Genomic DNA, 19,239 nt, shown 5'->3' with positions numbered 1-19,239 from the left:
GCATACATCCTTTTCCAAAAAATAATAAAATGGAAAGTGTACTTACTGTATCCTCAAAGACTACCCAGCTGGAAATCCGAGTGGTTACAAAAAACCAGGGTGGGGGAGGGGTTAGAAAACTATTTCATTTCAGCAACCAAACCAAAATTAAAAACCAAGACAGGAAATAAAAATAAAGCATATCCGACTGCAATTTCCCAGCAATTTCAGTCCATACAGGTGCCAATCCAACCCAACACTGCTGAACTCTCCCCCTCCGGCAATTTTGCTTTCTTCTTCTCTGTCCTTTATTTTCTCTGTGGCTTTCAACTTTTCTGCTTAAAACTGCTGTAGTGGTAACATTGATGTTTGCCTTCACTGGAGAAGAGTGGTTTAAAATAACAGGAAAAAAACAAAAATCCTTGCAGAGGATGAATGGTCCTTCTCCTTTCTGAAACTTTTCATTCCACTGTGGATCCTTTGCCTAGTTTCCTTTTTCTGAGGTTTTCTGCCTCTCTGGCTCCACTGCTCTCCATTGCTCACTATTTGGTTTTTCTCTGGAGAGCAGAAAGGGCTGTGTTTCTTTTTAAGCCACCCTCCATCTGTATTCTTTTAATGTAATTTTGTTGTGACTGTTAAGATCCAGGTCTTGCCAGGCAATTTTCTTCTTCCCCCTTCTTTGCTGCACTATCAATTATCCAATCCGTGTGTCTCCACATCAGAACGGGGATTCCCATTCTTCTTTTTCTCTATCCCCCACACTCCTTTAGAGAAGACTCTCCTTTTGCATTTAATATTTTATTTGTGTCTGTCAAAACAATAAACTTTTAGTCTCTCTCCCCCCTCTCCAAAGATCTGATTAGATTTCCAATCACAACCCAGTGCGCAATTGGATTTTTGATTTCAGCAAGAAGCCAGCAATCCACAGCATCAGCACCCTCTCCTCGCTTCAAACTCCACGTTATATCCTTTTGCCTTCCCTCCAACTCCTCTGCATTTTCATAATCTCACATTAAATGGAATGAAGGAGGGAGGGAGTAGAGAAAAATTCAAGGTTCCCACCAGCTGTCAAGAATAAATCCATCCGCTTGTTATTTTTTAAACACTTGGGACGGGTGTTTTTAACGCCCACTCTCCCCCTTTGCCATCCCACCTCCCCACCCCCCCCACTTCTCAAAACCTTTCTGATGTTAAAAGTCCCCCGGCGGGGCACAAAAGAAGCCCGGGGAGGTGTGATTTGTCCTCTCAGCTGTAAATTTCACAAGCACCCTTTGCTTTTCATTTCAGCTTCCTCTCCATCTTTTGTCCAGCAGCTATACAGATCCAGCAGCACCGAGACGGATAAACTTCTATTTCTTCTTTGAGGAGAGAGAGGGAAGCAGATAGAGGAAGGAGGATAAAAGCTCTCCAGTCTCTGCCTCCCTTTTCCTCCCTTTCTCTATTTCAATGCAGGGCTGATCTCATTTCCAAGCTCAGCCTGGTGTTTTTCAGATCTACAAGTTGGATTTCCCTTCTGCACAGCAGTGAGTTAGTCTCCCATCTTCTTCCATATGCCAGTTATCTTCCCCCTTTTCTTCCTTCCTTCCTGCCTGCCTCCCTCCCTTCCAAGATGACACATTCCCAGGAGCGCAGCCGCTTCGTTCAGTTTTGAGTTTCATCCCTCAAACGCACAGCCGAAACCCTTCCTCCCTCCCATTAGCTTCAGCTTGAATTCTCCCTGTGTGTGCATGTACGTACGCATGTATGTATACATCCAGTTCCCGACAGCTGCTGCTGCTGGTGCTGCTGGGAGTAGCTCCGCTTTTTCTGTCGCTCTGGCTTTCTCTTACTCCCCACCTTTCAGTAGCACCCTAGGATTTGCAAATGTCCCAGGGCCAGTCTTGCTGGCTACACTCCTCCTTCTCCCCTTCCGTTCTCTCCCCTCTTTCTCTCTCTTTATTTTTTTTTTTTTATTTTTTTTTTTTTTGGACTCCTTCTCCCCCCTCCCCTCTTTCTTCTCTCTGCTTGTGATCAGTAAAATACAATTACCCAATTACCTCCCATCATCTTAGCACTGATTGGTCAATCGCATTAACACTTGATGTCAGGGAAAAGGTATGGAAGCCGCTCCGGCGTGGCACTGCTGCCACCTGGTTGACAGTCTGGGAACAAACTCAGGGTTACCTTAAGAAATCTCCAAAGTCAGAAAGCAGTAATTGAAAAAAACAAGAGATCATCTTAAGGAAAGGAATGTCAAAACTCATTTTCTTAAAAGCCTGCCTGATTCTGACAGTTCAACCAGTATTCACAGGTACCAGCCCAGCCGCTGAAGCAGAGGGAATGACAGTAAAATGAAATGAGGTATAAAGTTGTCTTTGCAAAAGAAGTACAGAACAGCCAGTACGCCCTGGTACCAACTCCAGCCACAGACGCAGAGGAATGACAATAAAAAGAAACGAGGAATAGAGTTATCTCTGCAAAAAAAAAAGTAACAGTGGAAATAATTTGCACGGAAAGACAACCTCTTTTCCAATTACAGAAATAAATGTTTGTTTAAAACTTGTATACAACCTAAAAGTTACCTAAAACTCCATTTAGGCAGACGTTCCAGGCCAAAAGCCCTACGAAGCGCTTCAAGGTTTCAGTGGGTTGAAGTGATGGCTCCAGCGAGCTGTTAAGTGACAGCAATACAACAACAGTACAAGGTTGAGGGTCTCCTATCAAATCTGCTGCAGTTTGATTAGAATGACTTCTGACCAGGATTTTTGAGGTTTCTAAACTGACTCCCTGATTTGGGCTAGTAAAGTACCGACGTGTTTGTTATGTGCTTACCTACTTACCAAGGTATGTTAGATGTACTTATGTATGTTACCTAAAACGCTCAGAGAAGCGGGCTTGTGTTTTGTTTTTTCAGGGCCCTAAATTAAGCAGAAATTTTACCGAAAACTTTGCATGTATGAAGTTAAATATGCTACCCTCTCCAGGATCAAGGGGAACAGAATACGGATGATGGATGTGCCAGCATTTGTCTCTCTCAAAATCAGAAAGAAATTATTTATAGATCTAACTCCTCCACACAACCCCCCAAAAAAGAATTAGTCAGGTGCTTTCGTGGTAATTATAGCAAACTTCATATATTAAGCAGTAACTCTGAGTTATTCCATGAATGCAATAATAGAGCTAGCTCTTCGCTCAGTCCTCTCTCAAATAGCCAAGTTACGTTTGGTATCCTTACTTAGCCTTCAACTTTGGTGTGGAACCAGCATACTTGAAAATAAAAGAAAATAAATTTTTAAGTTATATGTCATAAGTTTTTCCAGAATTATAAAATCCATAAGCTAGCTGAGTTCACTCAAATAACACTTACTGAATCATTAGCATTGACTTTCAGATTTATTCTACTGACTCAGCGGGCTTTCTGGTGAGAAAGTTCTACCAGATATAAGTTAAGCAACTGGAACCAGGTCCTTAATCACCGTTAGATCATTTAGCGTCTGATCGTACTATCACTGAAATCAATGGCAAACACAAATTACCTACAATGGGTGAAAGACTGAGTGTGTAGTAATAATGAATAACCCAAAGATAATGGTTTATCAAGAATGCTAAAAAAGACTTTGGGGATTTTGGGAGAAGGCTGCAGTGTGATAGGAGATGAAGTTGCTGACAAATAACGATCTTTTTCTCAGTTGGTGAGCTTATTTTGTTCCCGTCTGATTCAATGATGCCGCTGGTGTATTTTGGGCCTACAAACGTCTTATCAGAGTCTTTTCCTTTTTAATTCTTAAAATCCGAAAAAACCCACAAAGTTGTTCCTTTTCCCAGAAGGATAAAAACATCACAGCCTAATCCATGCCTGCTCCACTGTTTCTTTAAAAAGTGCCTGAACAATTTCCTGCTAATATTAAAGAGCCCATGAGCAAAAGTGAAGGTTTCTATAGCTGAATTAAACAAATATATGGGCATCAAACCCAAAAGACACACAGCTTTTGGGGATCTAATGAGAGTCTAAGACAAAAGCATCTGCAATAGCTACAGTATCTCTGTGGATACAATCTAATATTTCACTTTTGATGGAAATTTGTACATTTTGTACTTTTTATGTCATTCAAATGACATCAAAATACACATTTCTAACAGATGCCAGTACTTAAATAAATGTACATATGTATATGCACAAAGTTAGCGTATTTGCTGGCATAGATGTGACTAAACACAAAATTAGTGTCAAGACTGTAATACGCTGTAGGCTATGATGTAATCTTCTCTCTTAAAGTTTGTTTTTTTTAATATGCCAATTATGCTTTATCACCTAATAAACTTAGAAGATAGAGTGATCAGCTTCTTAGAACATAACTTTAAAGCAATCTAATTTGCGATATTTATGAGATGACACTGCATGCTATATGAAAAGGTAAATGTCCTTTTAGAAAACAAAATAAAAAATATAATTGTATTGTCTGTTTTACAAGAGTGCATGCCACCTGTGTGTGAAACCTATTTAAAACAAATATTTTAGTATTATCACAATACATCGTTCACTAATCAAATGTTAAAAGGGTATCATTAGCGCTGGACAGAACTGTTTGTATGACTTTTTTCCCGCGGTACACTGTGCGTTGTTGCCTCCAAACCACTCCTGCTATGGTACAAAACCCCAAACACGCAGCGGAGGTCACTGGGTCCTGGTTCATCTTAGGGACCAAGATCATCATGAGTCAAAAGGGTGAGGTGTGAAGAAAACTAAACGCAGACTGGCAAGGGAACGTTGTTTTTCATATAACGGGACAAGCCTGCCTGATACCGAGAATGGCAGGATAACAAAACTCAACTGTATGTACCGGCAAATCTTCACATAACAAATACGGACAACAACAGATTGTTATAACACACCTTTTCCTTCTTGACAGATGACGCAAGTTAAAGAACTGAAGTTCGGTGTGTGATTAGCACTGGATGACACCAGTGGAAAAGACTAGATATTCACAACTGTCAGTCATCTGGTGGAAGAGAAACGTGACTAAAGCCTAAGAAAAGCCAATTCTGACCTGTAGATAAGAGAGTAGCGAACCTTTAAAATTGAATAAGCATAACCACAGTTTAAGGGAAAGAGTGAAACCAGAACATTTTGCTTATACAAAGTAAAGTGAAAAGCAGTTTCAAGTTGTTCTGAGTCAGTGGCAGCCCTGCCTTCCTTTTAAATAAACATGAAGAAATCATAAAGGAAGCTGTGGAACATATTATTCTTTCTATTTTATTAAGCATTGCTGACAAGAAGCTGCTTGCATATGGAGGCAGTACTTGAATCCTCTTACGGCTTACTACTTTCAAAAGGGAACCAAAAATGCTGACAAACATACTTTTGACTGCACGGATCTAGGATCAAGCTCGCTAATCAATTTAGGGATTCAAGAGAGATCCTAAAAATCTCAGACTGTATAAAATATGTCATACACAATCTCACAAGGAGACTATGATTTTTGTAATGTAATGAAAGCTTACGGTACATATTTCCCTGTATATGTGATTTCACTGATTATTGTTCAATTCTTTAATATGAAGAACACTAAAATGAGGTGCATAACTGTCAAAATTAGCAGCTGACTATTATACTGCCTGATTTATTCATTTTCACATATTTTTGTTCTGATGTTTACAGTTCTAGTGAGAAATTTTGTTTTGTAGGTAATTTCTATTGGGTCACAGAAGCTTGGAAGAAGTAACAGAAAAGATATCCTCCTTTCAGGAAAATCTGGGTAAAACCACTGCACATGTGATTTTTGGCACATGGAAGTTTAAGTGACTGTTAATAAACTCATTTCTCCCTAATATCATAATATCTATTGTTCCTGATAAAGATGGAACGGAATGGTAGTTTTTTCCTCTGAACATCAGGAAATACTTTTTCACTGTGAGGGTGACCAAGCACTGGCATAAGTTGCCCAGGGGGGTGGTGGACTCTTCCCCCTTGGAGATATTCGGAAGCTGCCTGGACATGGTCCTGGGCAACCGGCTCAAGGTGGTCCTGCTTGAGCAGGGGGGGTTGGACCAGATGACCTTCAGGGGTCCCTTCCACCCTCAGCCGTTCTCTGATTCTGTAATTTTAAAGTTCGTAACAGTATTTTCATAGGAGGAAAGTAAGAAGCCTTTTACATATTCGGTAAAAGTATTTTTTCTAATCTGTTTTCAGATTCTCTTATTCACCTGTGTGCCTAGGAGAATTACATGCCTAGCATTCAACTCGGAACTAGCAGAGGAGGTTTTTTTCTAAAACAATTAAAAACAAAACAGTTTTTTCCTAACTTTGCTCTTGGGATTGTTGTGTTACAATTCTGACTAGGGCCTATAGATATTAGACAGCTAGTGTCAGAACATATATGAAATTATGTCACTATCAAGAGCTTACACTTTAGGGTTGGTTGGTAATCACTTTTAAATTTATTGTAGCATGACATTAGGATACCTAACATTTAATAGAGTGTTAAACCTTAAGAGTATACACATATTCACAAAAGTAACTACATCTTAAAGAAAGCAAAAGCTTCCTTTGTACCCAGCAGAAGAATTCTGGTTTCACTGAGGTCAATGACAAAATTTCTGCTGACTTAAATAAGACCACAATTTTACAGAGCATCTTTTTTTCATGTGATTTTAAGTTCTAACTTCCATTCCAAACTCGGTCTGTGAGCTCAGCGTCTTGAAGATCAACATTAATCTTCACTCTTTTTTTCCTACAGTTATTCCCAAAACAATGAAGGACAAGCTTTTTCTGTTTCTGAGTCACAAACAGCTCCTCACAACATGCACACACCCAAACACATCTGTTCAAAACCACTGTTAACTCACCCTCATTTGGTTAGAAATAGACTGTGGAGTGTGCCCTGAAATACAGGGCACTTAATCTCTGCTGTAACAGTAGCCGTGTAGCCCTTCAGTACTGTCTTTCACATCCTATCCCAATTTTTACTTAAACTAATTAGTCCAGATTAGGAAGAAGTGCATATCAAAACCTCTATGACATGACAAAATCAAATTGCAAAGCGTGATTTTCATGGGTAGCAACCCTAGCAAAGAACAAAAGCTGTGCACTATTATTATTAATAATAATAATAAAGAGGATTTTGTATTTTTCTGTTCCCATTTCCAGTTCTTGGCAATGGTCATGTTTTTCAACTCCCTATAAAATGTGAACATTTTTTACTGAAATTAACTACGGTACTCAACATTAAATATCTGACTCACAAAATGGCTTAGAACAAAATTTCAACTGTTTTCACTCGAAAACAGTCCTGAAGTTTTCCTATGGCACTGATTTCAGGCTTAGAACTTGAATCTAGACAAATTCTCTCCTTTGCAGCACTGAGTGCCACTGACATTAAACTGTCATAAATTCACTCCAAAGGGAGGAATAACTCCTTTGATTTCAATGGAGCATCTCCAGATTAATGCAGGTATAGATGAGAATAGAGCGTGGTCCCTCATTTTACATTCGTGCCCCATCTAATATATATTTGGGTTTGTAAATCACAGAATCATAGAATCATTGAGGTTGCAAAATGTCAGTACAGTGAAAAAGAGGACTGTTTCTTTTAAATGGAATTTTTAGGAACGTAAAATTTAAGAATATAGACAACTAGACTTGGACATGAATGATGCATCGCTTTGGAAATAATATCTTTACAGTGTGACAGCATTTTTTTTTCTTCAGTGAATTTTAAATAGCAAGAGTATGATACTGTGACATAGAGATGAATGTATCAGACATCTTAATTTCTTCTCCTGTGGAGTTATTGTGACTGGAAAATACAATTTGCATTTATCGAGAATTAAATCTTAACTACATATGCTTCAAAACATTACTGAGAAACAACCTAGCAGCCATATTCTACCTTGTCCTCATGTTTAGCATACATTCAAAGTGAAATTCTGGTATGGGGAAAAGACCTTCAGTTTAACCTCTGAGACAAGGAAAAAGTAACATAGCAGATTTCTATATTTTCATCACAAAAAGGATAATGGCTTGCTTTAACTATGCAAGATCGCAAAGAACGTTATAGCTTCAATAAACTGGGGAGGAAAAGAAATGTTGTATGCAAAGAGATCATTGATAGAGATAATTGCCAAAATGGGAAAAAAAAAAAGCATGGCACAAATAACATTAGCCAAGGAGATAACTTTCATTTTCAAGGTCCATTTTCAGGTACTAATAACTTTCTAAACAAATTACTTCAACTAAATATCTTCAGCATCCTCTATACCCGAAATCTGGACATCATTATTACATACCAGACAAATTTCCACTTAGTCCTTATTGGTCAATATGAAAAAAAACTCATGTACTTTTTATAGTGAATTTTTTCATTTCTTTTTTTTGCTTTTTTTTCTTCTTAAATCACTAATGGCTTATCCTTGTCCATCGGAAAACAACAGAAACTTTTTTTTTTTAGATTTACCCAAATTCAAATGGATTGAAATACTATAATGCATATAAATATACATATGAACCGATTTCCTTACCGTCAGTTCTTGCACAACTGCGGCCAGTGATGAGGACATCAAAAGCGTTATAGCCAGCACTCACTGGGATTGTATTTCCAGAGTCTTTGCATGATCTCAAGACAGATAATTTGATTTCTTTGCACGCCTGTCACCCTACCTGTAAGACGGAAACGATACTTGCTGAATGTGTTAAAGAGGATGGACTCACCATTAATTGGACCAGGGAGCGTACAGTTTCACAGTTGTGTCAGTGCGTGATGTGACACCATAACCACCACATGATGTGCACTATACCAGGCAAGGCAAATAGGAAAAATATAAGGTGGCAGAGAAGGTAAAACCTCACACCTCTAAATAATTATCATTCTTTCCTGTACCCTAGCAGCCAATACCTGATAGTAAATAATTTAAGATCTCTGAATGCATTGCGATATAAATGTACTTTGACAGATGTTGACTCAAACTAGATGGATCAAAGTCAGGGAGCAATTTAGGACCTAGCGATGAATGAAGGCAGGAGGCACTGTATTTATACTCACAAGTGCTCTGAAACACTGCGTAAGTTAGTTAACAGACCGATCTTCACCTTGAGTTCTCTGGATTTTCTGACCCAGTGTTAAGCTCTCCTTTCTATCTCCACATTCCCATTAAAACTGTACATCGTTTAAAGAGCATATGAAACGTGAAATATCTAATCGTCTTTCAGTTTCATCTTAAAGAGGTGGATGAAAAACTTTAAGACAATAATGAGCCTTTTGAAATTCTTTTGGAATTTACTTGGCTACTGTCACTCCAGAACAGACCAATAGTCTGTCTAGTCCACTACGGTATCACTTCTAAAGAGAATACAGGATTATTCCATAACAGGTAGTTCCACAACTTTCATTTCATAAAGTAGTAAAAGTGGAAAAATAGCCCAGACCCATTTGCGTTGGATTGGCACTTAAGCCCTGGAAAGGTTACAAGGGGAAAATATAACTCTATATTTTGGAGACAATAAGAGGAAACCGGTTTAGCACAAATAAACTTCTTTGTCCCCAGTAGCATAGGATCCTTTGAGAAGTTCTAAAAGGAACTTGTGGTTGAGAACATTTCTCATTCTCTATTGACTGCATGTTACAAATCCTGGTAAGAAGTTAAGAAATCTTGTCAGTCTCAGCTGGTGAAAATGATGGAAAAATAATGATTATTTACAGTGTGTGTGTATGTTGGGTTTTTTTTTAAATTTTTCTTTTAAATCAATGATACTTTAGATTCAGTTTTCCTACCACCTCTCCAAACTTCATTCCCCGTGGGTAGGGTACAGTTTTAAATCGAAACTCACCTTACTGAATCAGATCTGATCTTCAAGATCTAGGGACGAGTTCCTTGTTAAGGGGACTATATCTGGTGATGAAGAGGATAAAAAAACCTGCAAGGAATGAAACATTGTTTTAAGAAGCTGTACATCATGATTATAGGATTGTTTGGGAGCAAGGGGAAAAAAAAAAAATCAAGAGGTGTTACACAGGAGTCTGGATTTGGTCAACACTTTTACCAATTGCCTTTTAGGGTTTTTCAGACCTTCTGTTTTTCTCTCCTTGCACTTTCCACTAGCTTAGATTGAAACTGCATTTCCTTACAAATGTATTTGCTTCACACTCCTTTGTGCATGTAGGTGGAAATTATCTCCAACAGGCTAATAAAAATACCAATCATTTAAGAGATAAGAAGTAGTATTAGCATCAAAGTTTACAGCAATGATAGTGTCTGGACAGTAAGTAGGGGGAATATTAAGAAAACGAGAATATTAGGCTCAAGTTTTCAAATTTTCCCAAAATTGTTCACAGATACATTTGGTGAAAATCAGGAGGTCAAGGGATATGGGCTTTCATTTAAAATGTTTCCAGTGGGCCTTATTTTCAAAAGTGGGTACAGCAATGTTTGTTAAATCTATCCCCATTTAAAATGCATTTTCCAAAGATGAGCCAACTAAAATGAATCATCACTTTTGGAAAACACATTTAATAATTCCATATATGAAGGCATAGATTCGGAAGCAGGAATTAACCATCTGTGGTCCTAAAGTACCTACAGTACATTTTACTAGAATTCCTTATCTGGAAGAGAAATTTAGAAGACAAGAGGTTAGAATTTAGGTTCCAAGTACAAATTTAATGCAATCTCTCTCAAAAGTAAGGTTATAAAGCTGTTTCAATTTTATATTTATATTGAAAATTTTCCCCAGAAATATGATAACTGAAGACAAATTATGTTTAAAACAAAAATACTGATAATATCAAACTACTTTTGATAATTTGTTGTCGGGGTTTTTTTATTACTGTCCCTCCCCCCAGTTTTCTTAGGAAAATAAAAACAAAGAAAATATCTATATATCAATTGACTTTTTTTTTTTATATAATAGTGATTTTTTTTTACACAAGTATTTTCCCTTAACATTCTCTTAAGAATTCAAGTAGTTATTAAAATCACAGAATTACATTGAAATAACTTTTTCATTTCCTGCATGACTACCACAGATAGAAGAATCAAGGATTGGTTCGTTTCTGCCTTTTATACAGATACATATATGATCTGTGTACATGCATGTTTATCATGGCATATGGTAATGCTTAAATGTTGTCACTGGCACCTTTTTATGGTCAAAACCACTGTAGGAATGGATATTTTCATAAAAGAACTTTTCAGACATCTGTGACTTAAAACACACAGAAAAGTTCTCATAGATTTATTCTTAAATAATGTAGCTTGTAGCTATTGCAAAGTATATGCTCGTTAAATCTACAAAAGAATACACTGGAATGAGAGGTAGATGCACATTGGTCCTTAAACTCAACAGTCTAGGATTTTCTGCTTGTTTGTAGGCAGAGTGGCATTGGCATTGTTCCCATTAAATTAATGTGTTTAAGATAAGAAGTTCTCATTGTTCACAGAAGAACTCGAGCTTGCTGAAATTCTTCAATTTAAACTTTTCTGAACAACATCAAAACATCACTAAACCTGACTTTATTCTACAAACAAAGCCTCTAGGATAGATTTTAAAAGGTGTTCAGGTGCTTAAACATGTGGATTTGGAACATTCCGTGATTTACAGTTTTGTCTAAGTGCATTAATCACCTAACTCCCATATGTCTCCATCTTTAAAAGCCTTTCAAACAACACTGTTTGTTTGTTTGCTAATATAATAGAAAATAACACGTGCTGAATGTTTAAGGTCCATGCGTAACCTTGAAAGGGCAAGGAGTATTTCTTACAGGTAGTCAGCACCGTTCATATCAGCTTAATCATACCAAGATGTCGGTGGCTATCCCATTTTTCAAAAGACTTTAGCTCTATTTCTTCCTTTGAACAGAAGAAAACCAGCAGCTTGTCGCTACGGTATTAGGTGGGAGGCAGTGTATGGCAGGATTATGAGTCAGTCATTAAGCCTGCTGGTCAGTAAAAAAAACTCTCAAACCCCAAAACAAACAAAAACTTGTCATAATGACTGGGGTGATTCTATGCAGAGAGAAAATGCATTAGACAATATACTCGCAGATTCAAATTTATTTCCAGAACATGCTAATATTAAGACAGAGAAAATATCTGAGGTACCACTTCCCTACCTCGCTGCAGAAAACTTCAAACACCTGCATCTTATACGTTCTTTCTTTAGCAAACCGATTGATGTTTACCCTGAGCTAGATCTGAGTTATACCCATGCCCACCTTCAGGATTTGATTCTGTAAGGTATTTAAGTGGGATATTTATAGCGCAGCCATGCTGATGAAGACCTTGTATGCTAAGCTCTAGATTGGCGAGGATTTCTGCTTTGGTTAAATGAGAGCAAGTATATATAAAAATATCCCAGCCCTTTGTCACAAAACTTATGTGGGAGTAGAGGAGTTTGCTAGGCAAAGTGCTAGAAGTAAGAGAGGGAAGGTCTACCTACTTGCAGCTATGACACATCGTCCCTTGCGCGGCGCGTCACCCAGAGCGGTATAACGCACAGCAGAGAGCATGCACGTTGTCAGCACGGAACGGCGCCGAGAAGGATTGCAGAGACATGGGCCATTTGGGGGAAATAATCTCTGTCGCAATCCAGGCACAGGTTTGCTGCTCTTTGTGGAACAGAGCTGGCAGCACGAGCTAGGGGATCATCAACTGGTTACTAACAACCAACGAAACTCATTCACTGCAAATCAAGACGTATTTGTGAAAGTTTCTGGAGAAGGAGTCAGAATTCTGTATGTAAAGTACTCGCTAAATATTATTCAGCCACATCTATCAGTGTTGGAGAAAGTGATCTGAACAAAGAACAGGTCAAATGCACAAAGAGTTGTATGGGTACGGGCGTCAGCACAACCCTCTGCACTGAGGAAGAAGGTTAATAAGAGAAGGTAGAATCTGCAGGGTCAGAGAAGGCATAAATATAAAAATTTAAAATCACTCAGGAAGAACATAAAGAAATAAGGCAGCAAAGTAAGGAGATCGAACGGAGGCATCGGGTTTAAATATACACACACAACACAGAAGAGGAGTCAATTAGAGAAAGAAGGCAGTCTGAATTTCTGGAATAAGAATATCTCAAGTTATGGCTATAAATAATTAAAAACAGTTTTTATAGCTTTGAAAATTAGCTTGCATGAGCAAAACTTTATATGTGTTTTTTCCACTAAAAATTTGCTTCCTCAAGTATTTGCAGAAAATGAAATCACAATGAGCAAATACATTCCCCCTGGCCCCCATCTTTAAAATGATTGCAATGTTGAGATAAATTCTTCCATTTTTCTGCTTCTCTCCGTCTTCTTTCCCCATATACAGCAGCACTCTCTGTTTAGGGGTTTTTGGCTTTGCAGTGGGGTTTTTTGTTTTATTTTTTTAAAAATAAACTTCCAACTGGGAGTCAAGAATAAAAAAAACCTTGAAGTCAGACTTCAGCAGCAATTCAGAGAAATAATTCTCAAACATAATTATCAGGTCAGGAATCATTATTGTTGTGCTATTGCAACCAGCCCTGTGTGAGACCTTCTAGCAGCCCTTCCAAACCTCATCTAGACTTTACTCATGCTAATATGCTTGAGAATACAGTGGATAACAGGATACAAATCACACTGTAATTTTCCTTCTTAGAGCAATAGTTTGAGCGATAATGATTGAAAAGCAGAACATTTCCTGGGAAAATACTAAAAGAGGCGCTAATGATCATGCCCCCCATCAATAATATCAGTTTGTTAGTAATATTATAATATAAAAACCCGTGTAAGCGTATTAGCTTTAAATTAACAAAAAAAACCCCATTAAGCTGTATTCATGCAGGTGTTTTCATCACAGTGTGTCTAAAATCATCACATAGGAACCATTTTACAGACCACCAAAATGTACCCGCCTCGTAACTTCTGGGAAATGATTCACAGTAGTACCACATAGCATTTTCACACCAAGAACAAGAATTGGCATTCCTGTTGAATTTCTTTTAAAATTTTAGTAGGCAAAATACGATCATGTAAGTAGAATTCAACTACTGCACTGTCATTTTCCTGTCATTATACAAAAGACAGTGATATCAAAGGACCTGAACTAAACTTTCTAATTTGGTCAGGAATTTAACGGCATGCACAAAGCATGTTCTTCATGGTGGGACCATGTCTTACCTCACTGAGTACTTTGAGAACAGTAAGCTAGAAATTTAGGACAATGTGCCTGCTGGCAAAGGTGGTATGGGAAGGTCAAGATGAACATCAAACTGAAAACTAGACAGCATTTATATATTCATATCTTCATTAGCAAATCCATTTCTTTCAATAAGCCCTGTACCATCTATGATTAATTTTTCATAACATTCAGAATTGTTATCCAATGACCTCTAGCAAAACTTGGTATTAAACCCCCCCATCTTTACACTTTCTATGGAACAAACAAGTAAGTTAAAGACAAATAAAGACAGAAAATAGTATATTTTAGTATGTGATGATCTGTCTGTAGCATTCTGGGTTTGGGGGGGGTGGTTCATTAATCTTTACAGGTGACAAATAAAATGACAGTCATAATTTTGGTTGGAAGCGAACTCCAAGGGTCGTCCAGTCCAGTCTCCTGCTCAAGACTAATTAGGTCTAATTAGAGCAAGCAGCTCAGGGCACATCCAGTGGAGACCTACAGGAGCCCACAATCTCTCTGGCCAGTCTGCTCTGGTATTTAAGCACCCCCCCCACAGTATTTTGTATTTTTTCCCCCTATTATTAATGCAAAGGCTGGGAGCTAACCATGAGAGTGGAACGGCTTAGGAACACTGCCTTTTTTGTCCTTTGTGCTGAATTCACCATCGCGAATGTCTATTGAATGGGAACCTACTACCTGACGTCAGAGGAATAAACAGCATCAGCTGTGCTAATCTAGGTGCTAGAAATGTTCAAGCGGGAATGAAATATTATACTTCTCATTGTAGAATTAAAATACTGAAGAGGCAGCTCTAAAATCGGAAAAGGAGGGAACAAGGAATCAAGAAGGAACAGAGAACCTCTGTATCTCCAGTATCCCAGCAACATTAGCTAAGAGAAGTGGTGACCATTATGCAAAATTATCAGCTGGGCGTCGTGGGACATCTGGTTACTTTCTGTGAGTTTTATTGATATCCTGCTCTTCCTTATGATTCTCTGGTGTCCTGGACATATTCAATATTGAAAATCAAGTTAGAAGGAATGAAATTATCCAACATAGAAAAGTTCATCTCTAATTCCAGTCTTTAAAATACATGTAAAGTATAACGGGTACAGTGTAACTATTACCTAAATGTGTCAGAAGCAGCTGCATTTTCTATTTCAAGTTACATTGGATCATTCCAGATTAAACTGGCCTAATCTGGCCTCCATAAATTTATCCTGTTATTAAATACGGTACCTGTTTCTGAATCATTAGAACTCAGGCTAAAAAGAAGTTTCATGAAAGATAAAATGCAAGAACTTTTTTTTTTATCTTGATAAAAAAGGTTTCTCTAATATACTGATATGTAAGATAGAATATGTTTCTTTTTCTTAGAGGAAATAAAAGATTTAATCCAAATAAAGTGATAGAAACTATGAGATTTAGTCATAGGTAATTTTAGAATATGACTATACTAAGAAATGGGTTTACTGAGGTTATCAAATATTCTGCTTTCAAATGATACTTGAAAAAGCAGAAAAAGTGTAAGATAGTCTGTGGCTAAGCATGATGCATGTCTATTGAAATGGGAGGCCAAACGTGTCCTAAAGATTAATTCTCAGATACTTCTATTACTGGCCAGTTCCTACTTGACTTGCTTAAGCAAGTATACACAATGACTTGGTCAGAATTACCTCAGTTAGAAAAGCTGAATTATTTGTTCAGCTAATACAAAATGACTGTCAGCTATAGTTCCACCTACTTGTTTTATACATACATACACATGTGTGTATACACACACTTACTTTGCTTGCTCCTTACAAGCAGAATAAGAATAATTTTCTGTGCAAATATGGCTCTAAATATTAACCCAGAGAAAACAGCTTGGAGATACTAACAAATTTTAGTAGGTTTAATAGGAGGAAAGAGAAAATTAAATTATCAGAAGACATGAAAACTCTATTAGGGATCAGCATATAAATTGAGGTATTTCCTGACAACTGTCATTCTTGTGCCAAAGTTCAGACAAGCAATAGAGATGTCTCACTCTGCCAAAGTCTTTCTGTGCTGCCTGCCAGCACTATCATAGCATTAAGGAAACTGAAACAGAACCAACTGATTAGAAAACTAGAACAAAAGGAGACCAGATTGTTTCTTTTCTTCTTACCTGTTTACAAGAACAACTGTGTCTTGTAAAGATCTCCAAAAGGATCTTTTATTTAATGCTGTTTCATCAAGGAACTTTCCCTGTACAGGTTTCAATAAAGGAGACAGTGATGGAAAACGCAGCAGAATACTCTCCTGGCTATGTGTGCCCTTTTTTCCCATGTTTGTGAGACATGGCCACAAACCTGTGGAAGACTAGCTGTGAGATCGCAGAGCAGTGTTTTGACTTATGCCTACTGGATTGTACCTGATTTATACTAAATGGCTTATTTAAAGTGTTAGGATATGTTATCTTCAGCTGTCAGAATAACAGTTTATGAAAACCCTTAAGAGAATCACAATTTTCACAAGGTCTTAAAAAAAGCAAGCCTGATTACTAACTATTCCCAACAACAAAACCCAAAAGATTTCATAACTCTAAAGCACAGTCCTGTACTTCCTCCGGAACACAGCTGGTAGGAGAAAATAAGCAAGACTAAGTTGCATGCATATCATTATAAACTGACCTCTGTTAATTGTTCTTGGCACCTACGTGAGTTAAAGCAAAAAATCAGCTTAATTCAGGGCAACAGAAGAAATCTAGGGGGAGTGGGGGAGAAAACTTTCTAGCTTTAAGAATATGTAACCACAAACTTCTACCAACTGCACAGTAACATTGACTGGAATTCAAGTTCCAAAATGTTCAAATCACCTAACAGAAATAAATGAACTTGCATATCCCCCGTTCCAGGTAAACTCAGCAAATACACGAGTCAACGCTCGATTTTCTCCTTGCCCTCAATAACCACTCTAATGACACTCAAATCTGTTGCTGTGTAATGGCACTTTGCAGGAGAAAAAAGGCTGCTCACAGACTTTTCCAAATATTTGTATTTGTATGACCTTAAATTACAAAGCACACATTTTATGCATGCATTTCCTATATTTCCCAGCCTTATCTTAAAATCTGATACACGCAAATCATCCTTGAATAATTCTCAAGTTACTAGAAAAGTACAAGACAAAATGAAGACATACTAACGCCGTGTGAATTCGCCACAAATTCGGAGACAGAAAACAAAACCATTTCATCAACAATGCTGTTAAGAGCTGTACAATTACTCTGCAACAGGGTCTTAGAGCCACATTGTATTAGAGTAAATCAAACTTCAGTCATTTTGTTAGTACAGAACCAAACCTTTTGAAGACTACACGTCCATGCTTAGTACCCTTCTCCACAGACTAGCCCGTCTACTAGATAGGAGAATCTGCAATCTTTACCACAGTAATACAAATTAAAGCGGCCCTGTAAAACTTTATGAGCTGAACCATTGCCATCCCTGGGATGTATATACTTCCCCTGAAACATCTAGGTAAAGTCCTACCTGCTTCTTTATAGCTGTAAAGCCAGCACAATTTTACTTGTGGAATCAAGCCCAGGAAATCTGTGTTTGGCATGATACCAAAAAAAACCTCGCCCATGTCAGATTTGGTTGCAGATTACAATAAGGGAAAGCCTGAAATGTAAATCAAAATAGGAAGCGTGGCCTGTAACGGTCATAAAGCTGCGGTTGCTATCTTAGCAACAAAATGGCTAGGCAGGGACGACCGTTTCCTCCCTTCCTAGGTTCCCCAGAATTGCCCAATGGGAAATGCAAATGTTTCACACACATGAAAGTTACATGAATTTGCATAACATGAGCTCAAGGAGCTGTAAAAAGGAGCAGAGATAAACCTTCTGTGATCATGCTTTACCTCTCCCGCCCTGATTCATATACAAAAAGAGGGTCAACATCCAGCTGTTCTAAATCACACTTAGTGCCTTCATTGTCTTGGAAGGTACAGTTAATTGCTTCATTTAGCCGTTCACTTAATTCAGTATATTGCTCTGCACTTCAGCTGCCACTCAAATGAAAAAGATGTGGTGCTGGGGGGAAAACATACTTAAGGATATCTCATAAATGTGCAATAGTTTCCCTCTGTGCAAAACAATAACCTGCCTTTGAATTTAGAAATAGCTGCCTTGCCACTAGAATTGGAGAAAAACCTCTGATTTGCACATATTTACTTCGTCTTGGACTGGCCATGTTCTAATGATCTGCATGAAGTAAGTCCCAGCGGAAAAATCAACTCGTTTCCCTTGGCAAAAATTTCAAAATATTTAGTTCAGAGTGGTTTTGTGGTATTTTTGCACTTCATTCTCATAGACTGACCCCCACATGACCATGAACAGTTTATTTGCTCTTGAAAATTATTGTCATTAGTTTAAGCCACCAGTTTAATTAATTTTTCTTATTATAGTTGCTGGTTAAGGAAAACAAGTAATTCTTGCAATCTATGGGAGAATCACTGCTGTTTTATACTGTGAGAGTCTGAAAAGAGTCTGTAAAAAGCAGAAACATTATTTTCAAGTGAGAGAGGTAGTACAAACCAGTCTGTTCACAATTTCAAGACTAAGAACAGGTTTGTACTTCAAATGCCAATACAAAAAAACCACTAAAATTCAGAAATAAAGTTAAGTTTATGAGGTTTGAGTGTAAAAACAGACTTTACTTTGGCTCTAGAACCCATATATCCTATTTTGTATTTAGAACATTAGGCCCTTTAGCAGGTAATTTTTTTTCACTACCTCTCTCTCGCAGTAAACTGTCATCCTTTTTGATATGCACTCTAACTTGTTCGGAAAGAATTCAGTCATAGATATTCCATTATCTTACGGTCCAATATTTCAGTTTCTTTATTAGAAAGTGATTCCCAATACAAAACATTGAAAAAATTCCCACAGTGTAAACGCACTACATATCCTGCCCACAGTCATCACGGATTACCCTTCTTTTCAACAAATTTTCAGGTGCTGAAAACTTGTATTGTTCCCCCGTTTCCATCCCTCACTCTTCTCTTCTTTTCAATGTCAGTTATTTCAGTTCTTTCTGAAATGCCAGTTTTCCAGACCTCCTTTCTCCTCATTGCCATCATATGTAATAGCTCATTTTTTAAATGGAATTTAAAATTTCATTA

General features: G+C 37.7%; 1 protein-coding gene across 8 annotated transcripts in view; it reads right to left on the bottom strand.

Annotated features, from left to right (window-relative positions):
* Nucleotides 1-19,239, bottom strand: part of LRRC4C (leucine rich repeat containing 4C) — a 549,191-nt gene that overhangs the window by 99,831 nt on the left and 430,121 nt on the right. For 4 of the 8 annotated variants that reach the window (XR_007509197.1, XM_049825895.1, XM_049825901.1 and 1 more), the window contains exon 1: nt 47-1,105. The gene's annotated coding sequence lies outside the window, so the exon portion shown is untranslated. Of the gene's footprint in view, nt 1-46; nt 1,106-1,159; nt 1,896-8,475; nt 8,615-9,781; nt 9,869-19,239 lie in introns of those variants that run through there. The other 4 variants (XM_049825898.1, XM_049825897.1, XM_049825899.1 and 1 more) reach the window with 2 other exon arrangements.

The sequence above is a fragment of the Accipiter gentilis genome, chromosome 22 (genome assembly GCF_929443795.1).
Source record: "Accipiter gentilis chromosome 22, bAccGen1.1, whole genome shotgun sequence".
Lineage (NCBI taxonomy): Eukaryota > Metazoa > Chordata > Aves > Accipitriformes > Accipitridae > Astur > Astur gentilis.
Note: the sequence above shows the minus strand (reverse complement) of the source record. Positions and strands in the feature narration are given on the sequence as shown.